The following is a 15558-nucleotide window of genomic DNA, read 5'->3' on the forward strand; positions in this document are numbered from 1 at the left end:
GTGTAATTAAACACCTGCTCTGTTGGAAATTTCAGAAACTATTCATGAATGTTGTTAGCCAAGAATTGGCTGAAATTGAATAAAATGGATGGTTTATTGTGTGTGGAAAATATGGAGAGGAAACCTAGAATGGGCTCATCTACTGACATATCATATTAATAACCCAAAATATATGAAATTATGGATATAATTTGTTTAGCTTGATCAGGGAAGATAGAGGAAGGTTATGAAGGATTCTTCTTAGGTAATTGGGCATTTTCAGGCAAGAAGATCTCAAAAATTTTGGCTCTTGTTGCGAAATCAAACTTTTTATAAAGCTAGGTGAGGGCTTCTAAGGCGAAGGGACCACTATTTTCCATAGGGGGAGATAGCATCATTTGGTTTATAGATGGCGCAGTAATGGTAAAGAGGATGTTACCAGATGGGGCCATAATAGCTTTTTGGGGAGGGACATAACATGCTTGACATTTTGCGTGAATTCAGGGGTATGGAAAGTCAAAGGAAAGATATAATGGGGAAGATTTGACTCCCACAGTCCAATTTCATCAGTTTTGTCTACATGATTGTCTTCAAGCCAACAATATAGCTCTAAAAAGTCACATTCACACTGGCCGTCACTGATTCGATAATCCCTGTCGGCTAAAGGAATGTGATCTAAATCTATGGAGGGAGGGCTTAATGGATTGAGAGGTTTCTCCTAGGTTTTACTCTTTGGAGGCATGATTAGATCAACGAAAAGTAACAGTAAGTGTCAGAATATCTTATGGGGAACAATCGAGGTAATAAATTGTCATGGGAAAAGAGACAGAGGGCTGACAATTCTGATTCGATTCAGGTTGAGGAAATGTTTTGAAAATGGTTGTTGTGTAAAATTTGTGAATCATAGAGAATAAGCAATGAAAGGGAGGAAAGCGATGTTTTGAAATATTTTAAGCAATGATGGGAAGTTCCATTGGAGGTGGCACACAACCATTAAGTTTGAACGATTACTCGTGAAGGTGAATTGATTACAGAATGATTATTTTTGCTGGGAGAGAAATTAATTGGATAATAGCTAGGTGACGTGTCAGGAGGTGAGCGGCAGAGGTGATGAAGTGGAGACATGGTAAGCGAATGAGGCGAAGGCAGTTTCGGAGGGAAAAGAGGGTGGTAAGAAGTATCGACCAAGGGGGTGGAAAACTCAGAGAGGGCACCACGTATGGATGGGGCATGGCAGGAGAAATAGCCTTTTTTGACCCCCCTAATGGTAAAGGTAGGATGGAGAGGGGGGCTAGATGTGAATGAGGGTCATGGATTGTGAGGGACAGATGATCCTGATGCTCTAACATTGGTGTGATTTAATCAAATATGAAAAAGTAAACCATTGTCCATGTATGCCTTTATTACTTGTTTTGAACTTAGGATAAAGGTTAGAAATATAAAATATGTCCAATACTTTATCCATTCGTTCCTTTATGCTTTTTACATTGTCACTAAAACTTTGGATAAAAAGGAATATAAGCATATTTATAAACCAACTATTTTACCTACCCTTTCACTAAACTAAAATTTTTATTCTTCTAAGGGGTTCACTTAGACTAGCAAACCCACATTATTTTATTTTATAAAAAATGAAAAACTATCTAAATCCTATCACTTATTTCTCCTATTGATTTAGATTAAACAGTTGAATCAATGTCATTTTCTACCTAACTAATGATTCACCAAGATTAAACTGTTTGGCAAATCTTTATTCTCTAGTCTAATTTATAGAAATTCAAACATGTTTAATCATGATTATATTGTATGATTAAACAAATTACTAGTCATTGTGGAATTTTAAACAAACTTCACACAACATTTATTTATTAATGATGAATAAAACTAGCTATGAGTAGTGCCATTTAGACTTGCGACACTTTCAGTATTATTTTTTTGTTTTCTTTTGATGGGGTTCTATCTTTTATTCTTTTTCAATATTTTTTCTTTTCTTGTTTTTTTTTTTTTTTATATATCCTCTTTTCATTTTTTATTCTATTTTTTTATTTATTTGGAAATCATTTGCCTATTGAAAATTATTTACAATATAAGATCCTGAGATACAATACTCAATCACCTTGAGATCCTATAAATTATAGGGCCCTAACAAGGCATGTCTAGGTCAAGATCTTTCTCAAGTTATGAATGGTTGGAATGGTTATCATTATAGTTATGTTTATGGAAAGTTATAGGTAGTTCTTGGAAATTTTCTCAAGGCTAGCCAGAAAAAGTGGCATAGATCTCACAATCGCCGACAGAGAACTGATGACTTTTTGTCATAACCACATGGATGTTGTGTTATGGGTGTAGTTGTGGTGTTAAGCTAGTGAAAATAAGTTCCATCTCAGGGATTGATTACCGGGGGTGGCTATTAGGATCTTGAGTGGTATATAAACCTTAAGGGATGGTAGTTTTCTTCTGGTTAGTGAACCTCACTTCCATAACTAGAACTTGGAGGTCGGGTCATATCATAGTGACACTCAACTCATGTTTAGCCTAAATATTTTACAAAAATGGGTAAATGTGGCGTGGTACATCACATTATCCCTCAAATATTTTGTTTTGACTTTCACGACAAGCATTATAGCTCCAATCATGGGTAATTTTCCATATCCATCCTATAATTTTAGTCTATGTTATTATGCCTTTGATGCATCATGTTACAATACCTACCTTAGCTTCATATGAGTTTCCCAGAATCATTTCTTTAGATGGTTGCACTTCCTTTTTTTCAACATCAACACTCATCTTTCGGAATCAAAGAAATACCTTGGTTGTTCCCCAACTTTTTTGGGATAGTCTTGGGGGAACATTGGGAAATGTCGTTGCTCATTGATTTCTCCGGTCCCCCTAATGTTCAACACAAGCATAAGTTTTCATGTAAGGGTGTATTATACTTTATGGCCATTGCAGTTCTCTCATTTAGTCAAATACCCATGTGTCCCGATCACATCTTAATAGTGCCTTTTATCTGATGCATGTGGGAACACAATTTAGTCTATTTAACAAAGTCACCCTTGTGGGAAATATTAGTTATCTTCTTCATCTAAAAACATATCAACCACTTCAACACTTATATGACAAGGTTTTCTTTTGTATTTGTAATATTTCAGTCATATTCATCATAACGAGCATGGGATATGCCTACATCATATAGATACTTTTGTATCACTATTTCTTTAAAGAATGGTTTTCTTTCAATTCTCAGTCAAGGTATTTCCACTAACCATCTTCTTAAAAAGTTTCCCTCTCTCAAGAAGTGGGAAGGAATCATCATGAAGAATATAAAAACGTTATGTATTTTGGCTATACACTTCCTCTTAACCTTACACATAAGGGGGAAACTATTATTATGAAAATATGGTACACTCACTTGATTACATCAAAAGGCACTCAAATTTAGTAAGAAACATGTATAAACACATTTTGAGTTGGAAACATTATGAAACGAAAAAATCAAAAGGATTTCCTAAAGTTAACTTAAAAAATCAACCCTCATGGGTCCTCCAAAAACATTTAATTGCACTATTACAATCTTTTCTCTAATAGCTATGAGGGTCACGAGAAACCCAGTCGGAGGCGCAATTGCTTAAAAAACACTCAAACTATTGACATTGAAGGCTAACCATTTGAACCTTAAGCCTTAAGAAGCCTTAATGGTAGAACAATAGTATCCCTCATCTCATTTATGATCCAAACAACCTCATTGATGAGCCAAAGGAGGGAGCGAGTGTTCAAAAATTATATAAGTTCAAGATAATGGAGAGCCAAAACTGAGAAGAATTTATGCATTTTTATGCTACCAAAATTTCTTCAAAGAAATTAAGCATACTGATGCTAGGATAATTCCACCATTAGAGAGAGTTGTATTTGTTATTTTTAAAGAGAAAGAGCTTGCAAATGATATTAAAAAAGGGAAATCCTTATTGAGAGATATTGAGCACCACTTCTCAATAAAATATCTTCAAGTGTCCTTATAATTCATTTGTAACTCTTCCACTACTAGAAATCAATAAATATGACCCTTTTCCTACTTGTTTTGATTTGTTTTGCTTCATTGGCTTGTTTCATGTTTTTTTAGTTTTATTTTTTTTTTAGTTTTGTTCATGAACTGTTTCCACTTAATTGAATGCTTTGTTAGTCCATGCTTAATTTCTAACATCATTCACTGTTTTTATATTTCCTTTTAGGAAGTAGCTATCTACAAGGAATGTAGATTTGGCACTCATACGCTACCAAATACACCATACAGACTGATTTTGGACATGTCAACATGTAGAAATATCTAATGCTTTTTGAATGGTCAATGTAGTGTAGGAGGTCATAGAGATTGGTCATTGGCTATCCACATTTACTTTTATGTCTCAGATCTTGAGTGATTGCTAATGTGGAAATATGCAAAGTATATAACCTAGTGCAACAGATTAATGCTCTTGCATGAGATTCAATAATTGTTAATCTATATTCATATAGTAGCATTGATGAAGAAATATATTTATCTATAATTATTCAAACAACAACTGATTACTTTTATAGTTATCAAGAATTAGACAACTTATGCATGCATTGGAAAGAGCCAACATGGAAACATTGTATATAACATAGGATTTCAATTGCAGTAGAAAGCAAAGACCCTGTTTGTTTGGTGTCATTTTATTCACATCATATTATAATTTGACATGTAACATATTGATCATGTATTCTACCTTAAGCTTACCTGGAAATAACTTCCAATCATAATCAGTTCGCTACCCAATATATGTAATAAATCTAGTTGAGTATTGTAATGTATCGATTCTAATGTGCATATGGTAGGATAATGGATGTGAAATTCAGTGTGTGGATACTAGATTTAAAGCCTAGCATTAGAGTTTACTGATTGGTTTGCATATGCTAACTATGCTACTTGAAGGCTGGGCTTTGAAAGTTGTATGGAGAGAGGATAGAGTTTCTTATGTTGATGGTGATAAAGCATTTCCTATAGTAATACAAACATTTAAAGGCTATTGTACCTAATTATGGTTTGTACTATAGAAATTTGAAGGTCTTGGATTGGGATGATTATTGTTTAAGAGGTTGATATTGTTGCTCAAAAATGATAATGAGATAATTTGAGGGTTGTTAATATTATGACAAGGTTGTTGATGTTGTAGGGTTTATGTTTTTTGCTAATGAAATTGGATAGAAATCAATATTTTTTCATTGATGTTAATATGTCCAAAGGTATTACTTAAGTTTTGGGTTGTAGTCCAATTGAGTTTAGTTGTATGGAAACAATATTAAGTATTATGTGACAAATGCAATGGATATATTTGTGATCATCTAGGGTTTCCACTGATTGTTGACTTGTTGTTGCATTAATATATCAGTGACATTATATGATTGAATAATGATTACAATAGTGAATGCAATGGTTAATAAGTGTGACCAATGTAATATATATTACTCTTTCATCTTCTATCTGTAGGGTGATTGACTTGTGCAAGGTGGAGATTGAAGTCTCATTTAGGTTGGAGCTTGAGAACACTTCAGGGTCGCAGGGTGGTTCCAGGGCAAGTTGGAGCTTATAGGGTGTTGGAGCATCCATGTAGTTGGAGTCGATAAAACAATGGGGTTGGAGCCTCCTTCTAGTTAGAGTTGGTAAATCAAGGTGTTGGAGCATCCTTTTAGTTAGACATGATAAAACTAGGTTTTTGGAGACTCCTTCTAGTTGGATCTGGAAAATTAGCGTGTTGGAGCCTCCTTCTAGTTGTAGTTGGTAAATTAGGGTGTTGGAGCATCCTTTCAGTTGGATTTCATAAAACAAAGGGGTTGGATACTTCTTCTAGTTTTGGTTGGTACATCATGATGTTGGAGAATATCTTCATTTGGAGCTGATAAATTATGGGTTGGATCCTCCTTCTAGTTGCTTCTGGAGAATATTGGAAGTTGGCGATTCCTATTGATATAAATTTTAAGACTTATATTAAAAAGATTCAGTGGTTTTTCTCCCATAAGGGTTTTCATCTAAAAATAACTTGTGTAATGTCTATGATGCTATGCATTATTGAATGGTCTTGTTAAGTATTTAATGTTTACATGATATGACTAAAACTGTTAGATGTTCCCAATACTAATTCACCCACCCCCACTACCCTCTCAGTATTGCTCAATATTCCAAAATGTGGCATAAGTGGGATTTAAGATTGTTGTTTCTATCAAGTAATGCCATTAATATTCTCCATTTCTAATGTATATGTGCTTTCCATTTATTTTCCAAAATGTTTCCTTCTACTCAAGTTGATGGGCCCTAGTATTGCATCAATAATTTTGCAACTCCAGGCTAGCAACTTTATTTAGCAACCCGAGAGTCATGCAAAATTAAGAGGTGGTAGTGTTGTATGCAAAGTAAGCTAAGCTCAACTCAAGTTGTTCCGAGGAAGTGAACCAAACCAAGGTGTATAGAGACCATTTTACAAATTAAATATAGACTTTGCAAGAATGAAGGAGTATTGTAAAGAGGAAACCTTGATCTAGTTTCAGAAATGAAAGTGTTGCATGAAAGTAAAGTCTAAAATACATTCAAGGAATAAAAATGTTGCATAAAAGTAAATGAAAATTTGTTTGGAAAAAATGTAAATGTTATTCTAATTGAAGGAATTGTAAATGTTATTCTATTTGCAGGAATGGAAACTTATTCTAATAGAAACACTTGAAATGAAAACCCTAACCTACTACAGGGAACAAAAGGAAAGGAAAAGTAAACCTATCTTAATTGCACAAGGTAAATAGCATGAATCAAATATAAAAGAATTCATTCCAAAGAGATCATATTCAAGTAGACAAGCTCATTAAGCATTAGAAAAAGTGATCATGTAAACAATTCATATGCTTGTTACTAACCCTAACTGCAGAAATGTATTACAGTCATGAAAAGATAGATCCTAAGTGGTCCCTAGTCTTCCTAAAAATTGGATTCAGAGCCTATGGATCATTGGATAGTGTTGACAAGAAAAAATCAAGGTCAAAGGATGATTTTGGTTGTGTTTAGAGGGTCTCGGCATGGTGCTACATGATCAAGATAGAGTGCTACAGGATTGTCTTGTTTTGATATAGGATCAAATCCGAAAAAAATATGTGGATTGAGAAGGTGCTCTGAAGGAAGGAAATGGTGGGATAGGCCTTTCCAATCCTAGTGCCCCTCAGGAGGCCATCTTGCACAAAGAAAGATACACACAATGGCCTTTAACAAATATGAAAAGTGATGTTTATAAATAGTCTACTAGAAGAGGTTGTTGGGTTAGGAAGGAAAGTGCTAGTGATGGAATGAAAATTTTAAATGAAAATTATCATCCCTATGAACCCATATACTGACCCGCACATAAGATAGACTATTCTTTTGATTCTTGAAAATACTGCTAAACAAATGATTTAATCCAAAAACAGAGATGAAGAAAAATGAAACTAATTCAAGATCAAAATATTGAAATGGGAAATCAACTATGTTTTTGTCTTGCCAACACAATATCTAAGACCACACTTCCCATAAGACAGGCCATATAAATACCTTCACAATGAACTTTCTCATAAACAAATTCTGTTAAGAAGGAAATGAAATACTGCTAGCTAGATATAGGAAAGAAGCTACATGAATAAAATAGCCAACAGAGGGAGACTAGAGACTGTGGGCTCGACCCTAACCCAAGGGGGATCAACCCTCTAAAGAAAACTCATATTTAATATGGAAATATTATTTTTATTAATATAAAATAGTGCTCAATTACATGATGAAGGAATGAAAATGACAAGTACAAACTCCTAACTATTAGCAGTCTTTATCCTCTTCCAAAAATCCTAAATAGTTTTGAGCCCTTAGGCTTCCTTATTTATCCAAAAATGGATGATGGGATATCCTCCTTGGAAGGAGAGTTGCTTCCCTCCAAAATCCCTCAAATGGTGGATCTAGCTCCCTGAGATCCCTCTAGACATTAAATACATAGTTTTCCACCAGATTCTTGAGTTATATATGAGTAAACATGGGGTGTAAGATGAGTTAAAAGTGAATAAATGTAGGGGAAAAGGCTCCTACATTCTCTCCAACTGTTTTCCAACACATCCCTACATATTAACTGCTCATTTTCCTACATATTCAAGCTATGTTAAGCTACAGGATATGATAATATTATTTCATAACCTAATGAACACATTATAGCTTAAAACATGACATCAAATGCAGAGAGAGAGAGAGGTAAAATGATGCTAGAATATGGTTAGATGTGCCTTGTTATGTACTTATTCAGAGGCCCATCGCAAGCCCCCAACAAACAAAGACCAAGTCAAAAGTCCTTGTTTCTAACACCTCGGGTTCAAGGTCATTGGAGTATGATAACAAATAAAATGAAATAAATGTGTGGAATATGCTTCCTACACTAATTGATGAAATAAAAATGTATAGCAACTAAATATACATTTATATAGTCGAAAAAACCTGAAAACATAAAACCATGAAAAAATCCTCTTGCTCTAAAATGTACTTAATATATTATTTAACAATTAAATGGTTAGAGTGAATGATAAAGTCTATTTGTTCTCAATAAAAGTACTTAAAAATAGTATTCCAGGTAAATATTGACCACATAGCACTAACACTAAGTTAAAATTTATGTCTTTATTTTTCTCCAACCCTATCACTCAATGAACAGGCATGAAAAAATCCATAAACCATTTATGTTTTTCGAATTATACATGCTCGAAACCACAAACACATAATTGGCTCAATATTGATCCCTAGCATCCATTTCCTACAAGTCATTTACACTTATTCTTTGCCAATATTAAATAATTATTCATGATTATAGATTTTTATTTATTCTATATTGTAAATTTATCTATGCCATGTGTTAGACCAACTCCATAGAATGCAGTAGGGTTCTCATGTCTTGGGGAACATTTCAACATAATTTTTCATTCATTTAACATCTACCACTAAGCCTCCTTATCATGACTGTAGATTCTTCTTGCCAAATAAATATGAAGCATAGTCAAATAGTAACATTTCTTAATGCTCATTGGATACTTGAATTTATTATACAAATGGATTAAATGTCTGTTGTCCCTTATTTCCTTCAATTAGTTGCATCTCAGGGGGTGAGATAATAAATACCATATATATTGAGCCAATAAATCTCACTCAATGAATAACAAATATCATATCGAGTAGAAAATATGTTTATTAGGATACAAGGTACTTTATATTTGATAATATTTGTCTCAACATATCTTACAATCATTATGTTAGTTAACTATGATTTATAGTTTGGGGAAAAACACTATGACTGTATTGTTGAATACATAATGTTAAAAATTTATCTAACTTTCATGAAATGCATTGGTTATTACATTTACTTTTTTTTCTTAGAAGTCACAATCATTAAAGTTTATCTCACTTCTATGAAATGCATTTGGTATTACCTATATTTTTCCTGCTTAGCACTCCCAATCACCCAGTCAATTCAAAAGACCTAAAAGAAGTGAATCAAATAATAGTATATCCCATGAGATTAGGGCTTTTGATTATCAGACTTGAATTTAGTTATAAAATATCCATCTTAACCTGGGATCTATCAAGCATCAAGAGGGATCAAAAGTCTCAAGATGCAAGCCTCTTTTTTTATTGCAAAACTCGAGGAAAGGTTTGCATCTTGAGATATTTGACCCCTCTAAGTGCTTGATAGATTTGGGGTTAGGAAGGATCTAGGTTGGTTTCAGTCATGTGTGACAATGGAAATTTTGTTGAACATATAAATATTATGAACATTTTAAATATGGTAAATATGTCTAAGATTAGTGTGGTCATTTTAATTTTAAATCTTCTTAGTTACCTCAGTTTGTTTAAATGGTAGAGTTTGTTAATAACTTGAATGGTGAAAAATGCTGAAATAAAATTTTTGAATACAAAGTGACAATGTAACAGTGTTGAATGATATAAAATGTGAATAATAAGAATGTAGTCAATTACAAATAGTCTTCATTGTAATCAATATCAAACTATTTTCTTCTACTAATCGATTGTCACATCTGTTTGCTTTTCCATCTTTTCATATGGATGATATGAAAAGGACAGTTGAAATCATAAACCATTGAAATCTTTAACTCAATCTATTGTAGTAAATACCATTCGTTGTCTCTCTTTCTCTCCAGTATTAATAGTAACTTTCACCAAAGTAAATCATTCTGACTTATGGAGTGTTAAATCACAAGTATGTTTCATTGGTAGTTGTTTTCTAATACTCATTGAATGCAAAGTGACTAACAATATTAAATGCAGGAAAATGGGAATAATAAGAATGTAGTCAATTACAAATAGTTTACAGTTTTAGGAAGAAAACATTTCAGGTAAGTGAACAATTTATTTAATATGAAAATTCAAGTATTTTATTTATGGCTGAAAAACTGTCACACAAAAATCACTACACGTTATTAATAAAAAAAGTGTGCTTACACTGAAACCAATGCAATCTATTAACATAATTACATTGAAATTAATGTACATCATTCATATAGTTACACCAAATCAAGAATCAACATCTACACCTAAATCAATGCATCTAGTGAAAACAATAAAATAATATATTAGAAATCAACATTTAAACTAAAATCAATGCATCTAGTGCAAACAATCAAATAGGGTTAGAAATAAATGTCTACACTGAAATCAATGCATCTAGTGAAAGAAATCAAATAGGATTAATCAACATCTGTATTAAAATCAATGCATCTAGTGAAAGTAATCAAATGAGATTAGAAATCAAAATCTACACTAAAATCAATGCATCTAATGAAAGAAATCAAATGAGATTAGAAATCAATAATTACATTGTAATCAATGCATCTAGTGCAATCAATCAATATCTAAACTAATATCAATGCATATAGTGGAATCAATCACATAGGGTTGGGAATCAACATCTGCACTAAAATAAGTGAGTTTAATTCAGTCAATAACATTGTATCTCCCCCTCCCTCTCTCCCATGTCTCTCTCTATCTCTCTCTCCACTATCCATGTCTATATCTCCCACCATCTCTCATCCTTTGTCTCTTTATATCACCTCCCCACACATGCTCTCTATCTCCTTATATATTTGCCTCTCTCTCTATCTCTCTCATGTTCCCTCTATCTCTCCTCGCCATATAGATATATATATATATATAGATATATATCTCCCTACATCTCTCCTTCTTTGTCTCTCTATCTCACCTCTCCACACATGCTCTCTATATCCATGTATTTATCTCTCCCTCTCTCCCTTTGTCCCTCTCATCTTTGTTGAAGGAAGGGTAACTAGGTTTGGTATCCATAAATGTACTTTTGATATTTGTACTTATTCAAGAAAAGAAATATTATTTTTATAATATATGTCAATGAGTTTCTCACTCATTGAAGTAGGTATAGCACATATCAAAGTGCTACAGGTGAGTCAAAGAGTTAAGGAAAAATATTGAAGGTCTTAAGGGCATGTTACACCATGTATAAATATATATATTAAAGTAAAAGGGAAAACCTCCAAGAAAAGTCAAGTCTACTGCTGTGAAACGGAACCTTCAATAAGCTCCTTCAAGCATTCTAAACCACCATGGAAACTATACATAGTCTCCTCAACAAATCAACCTCCAATCTGCCCTCCAAGTCGGCCTACAAATAGTTAACAGTCGGCCTAAATGGAGGGACAATCCTCTATTTATAGAGGTTGTCTACTCCAAATACAATGCATCAAATCAACTCTGAAATCTACGAAGGGGAAGGCAAGCAATAACTAAGTAAGAGGGTCTCCAAAGGTAGCGAAGAGAAAGGGTACACCATCGAAGTCTAGAAGTCTGTTTTAGGGCTGCTATAGTCACACATGCGAGGAAAATTGAGGGCTATCCTTACAGCTAGGACTACAACAATCTATTTACACTAACCTACCTTTGTTTGGGCCAAAAATATGCCTACAAGGTCTCCTCCTCCAGTGTGGAAGAAAGACACTCAAGCGAAGGAGAAGGGCATAAACCACCTAGCACTACTCTCCACACATGTGAGAAACTAGGGCAACAAAATAGATGAATGGTCATGCAATCGAAAAGGATCGCGGTTGAAGTATACTTAAGCAAGGGATAGAAGAGGAACACTTCATCTAGAATACTCATTCAACGAAGGTCTAACTCTAGACAAGAATCGTAGTAAGAGAACGAAGTGCCAGAAGAAGTGCTGGAGGAAGTGTCGGGGAATAAAGTGCAGAAAAAATGAAGGACTTGAATTGTGGTTGTAGGATACTCTTGTTAGGGGTTTAAGGTTTGGCATTGATCAATATAAGCTTCAATAAGAGAAATTCACTAAAGGTTTTTCCTCTCAAGAGTAAAGAGGTTTTGGCGCTGGCAGAGAGCCAACATCTTGTGTTCTTGTTTTCATGTTTTGGTAGCAGTTTGATGAAGTACATGCATATGCAATAATAATAAGAAGAAGAAGAATAAACTAATAAGGAAATGTAAAAATATGCCACAAATTGTTATTAAGTAGCAAACAATCACACTACACTAATTTGCACTAGATTCTTCAACATGCTATCAGAGTGTAGGTGACACATCAAGGAAAGGACAACCCAAGAACACTCATTAAGGGGAAGCATCTACAATGTTGAAACATCAAGCCTGGAAGTCTCAAATCACTTCAAGGACAAGAAGGGTTTACAATGTATCATTCATCAAGGAGGTATACAAATATAGAAGAAGAGCCTTACATAAAATCACCTACAAAGAAGAGGAGATTGAAGAAGGACCTACATGAAGCTCTAAGTCATCAAGCAAGTCCACTTGAAGAAGAAAACTTGAAGTACATTAAGATCGTAGGAAGGAAAGCCATCAAGGAGGAAGAAAATCAATCACATATCAAAATATACCAAGTAAGTACATGTCCCCTTATGAATATACATCAATGTATTTTTGCAAGGAATGGAATAAATTGGTAGGTAACAATAAATTTCTTGCATGGAAGAAGAGTACTAATCTACTGCTCAAGGAGAACGAACTCCTAGAGCATTTTAAAGGGAATATCACTATCCATACTAAGAAACAAACTCAAGCCTTAGTCAAGTACAATAAGAATGAGACAAGAGCCCAAAGGATTATGATAGAATCAATCAAAGACTCTCTCATTCCCTATGTCTCCAAATTCAAGACATTGAAATAAATTTATGATAATATAGCAGAGTTATTCTTGATATCCACAATCAGAGAAGTAATATCTTTGAAGAATGATTTGTACAAGATGAAGATAACAAAGGAAGGAATAGCTCCCTACTTCATGAAAATCTCTGAAATGAGAGATCAACTTCAAGAACTTGGGGAAGTCATGTCTCATTGAGAAATGACAACTGTAGTACTAAATGCTTTACCTGAGGAGTGGGGAAATTTCACATCAAGCATATATACCAAGAAGGAAGCAACCAATCTCAGTGAAATATGGCCTCTATGCAGGACAAAGGAAACCAGACTTAAGGCAAAAGAAGATGTGGGATCAAAGGAGCAAGCATTTTCTACCATGGCCAAAAGAAAGGGTAAATTTGGAAACTTTGGTCCATGAAGAACAAAAAACAAAGACATGTCTAGAATCCAATGTTTTGGATGCCAAGAATATGGACACTAAAAAAGGAATTTTCCGAAGATTAAGAAGGACAAAAAAAACAAAAGAAAGAGGGAAGAAGCTAACATAACTCAAGAGATGAGAGAAGAAGGAAATAAGAAAAAGAAGGAAGATCCTCTAGATCTCTACTATGACTAGGTCAAACTCTTTACTTCTAGACTTCTTTCAAAGTTTTGAGTAATATAGGAGCATGTAGAAATATTATAATAATTCATGGCTAGAACCATCCTCTAGAATCTAGAAGCATGATGTACATAAAGTTCTAGATACTCATGAAGATGTAGCGTTTATAATAAGATAAAAATGCATGGGTTAAAATATCCTCTGGAATATGGGAGCATGATAGTTACATCTCAAGATATTCTTGTAAAAGAAGCATACCTAGTATACTATCTCATCCATGAATATAGTTACTGACATAATCAGAAAATTACCTAGTACCCGTTTTTTTGAGGTAGCAAAAAATCACCCAATTTTGAAAAGTGGTGATGCAAAATACACCTTTTTTTTAGCATATTTTTGGCACTTTAAATTTTCTTATGTATCAAGTATGACCATTTTTTTTAAAATGTTAGTGATTTTCATGTTGATTTTGAAAAGTGTTGATGCAGCATCAACCCCTTTTTTTATTGTATTTGTGTGTTTTCATTTTTCTTTTCAAATTTTTTGGTAATGAAATCTTAATTTTTTCGTGTAGTTAAAAAAATAAAAAATGGGTCAATATTTTAAAGTTAGTATTTTCAATATGTTTATGTAATGTTAATTAATATTTCAATGGACATAAAATAATTGTCACTAAAAAAATAATAATTTTAAACATTTGACAAAAAATACACATTTTCAGCCTTTTTGTAAAAAATGACATGTCAAATAAACGATTTTTATAGGAAAATCCTAACAATAAAACTTAAAAAATATAATTTTTTATGAATTTTATGTTAAAAAAGAAGAGTAATCACAAGTTTTTTACAAAAAAGAAATGATTCACATAAAAATTAAATTGAAAATAAGATAATACAAATATTGAACATATAACAACAATAATCAAATGACCATTCTTCTCATAAAATTTCAAAGCCAAAACATTACAAGTAAAACTAATGAAGATCTCTCAAAATTGAGCTTGATTTGCAATCATAACTTACATGTCATCAAAGATATCATATAATCCATGTTCGTTGTCTTCTTCAACTTCATTATTTTCTTCTTCCACAACATTTTTTGCTTAAGCTTCCTCATTTTCCTCTTCTATTGGATCTTTCATGTCTGCAAATCTTCTAAAGTGTCATTTTCCAATCATTCCATATAATGGTGGTTGAGGTTCCTTTGCCTTTTTTGCCACCAGTGATTCATTAAAATATTCATTCCTCAAACCAACTTCTTGCATGGCATCTGGAAGACATTGAAGAGCATTAATTTTTTGTTGAATAAACTTTCATTGTGGTGGGTCTCGTTCAATTGCAATGCAATTTCTTCCTTTTTGTAGGAAACATGCTATTGTTGTACCTAATCAGAAATCACAAAAACAATAAGTAAGTAAATTAGTATAAAAAACATAAAAACAAAAAACAAAATATTAAAATTCAATTTTATATAATAAAACTTACTTGAACCTGAAAATAAATCTAAAACCCAATCTCCTTAATTTGAAGATAAATCTATAAGATAGTTAATCAATGTTTGTGGTTTTTGATAAATTTTAATTATCTCTCCTTTTGCATCTTTATCCTCATATGTTAACTTTTTTATGACAATATCATGAACCAATACTTGGCTATGACTCTTTCCATAGACTTGGTTCAGAGGAATGGACTTATAGCTATCATTTTTTCCCAACATTCAATAGGGATGAACTCACAATAACTTGTGATTGGTTGATCTC

The sequence above is a fragment of the Pinus tabuliformis genome, chromosome Q (genome assembly GCF_031772625.1).
Source record: "Pinus tabuliformis cultivar Carrire ecotype Pingquan chromosome Q, CPIR1, whole genome shotgun sequence".
Lineage (NCBI taxonomy): Eukaryota > Viridiplantae > Streptophyta > Pinopsida > Pinales > Pinaceae > Pinus > Pinus tabuliformis.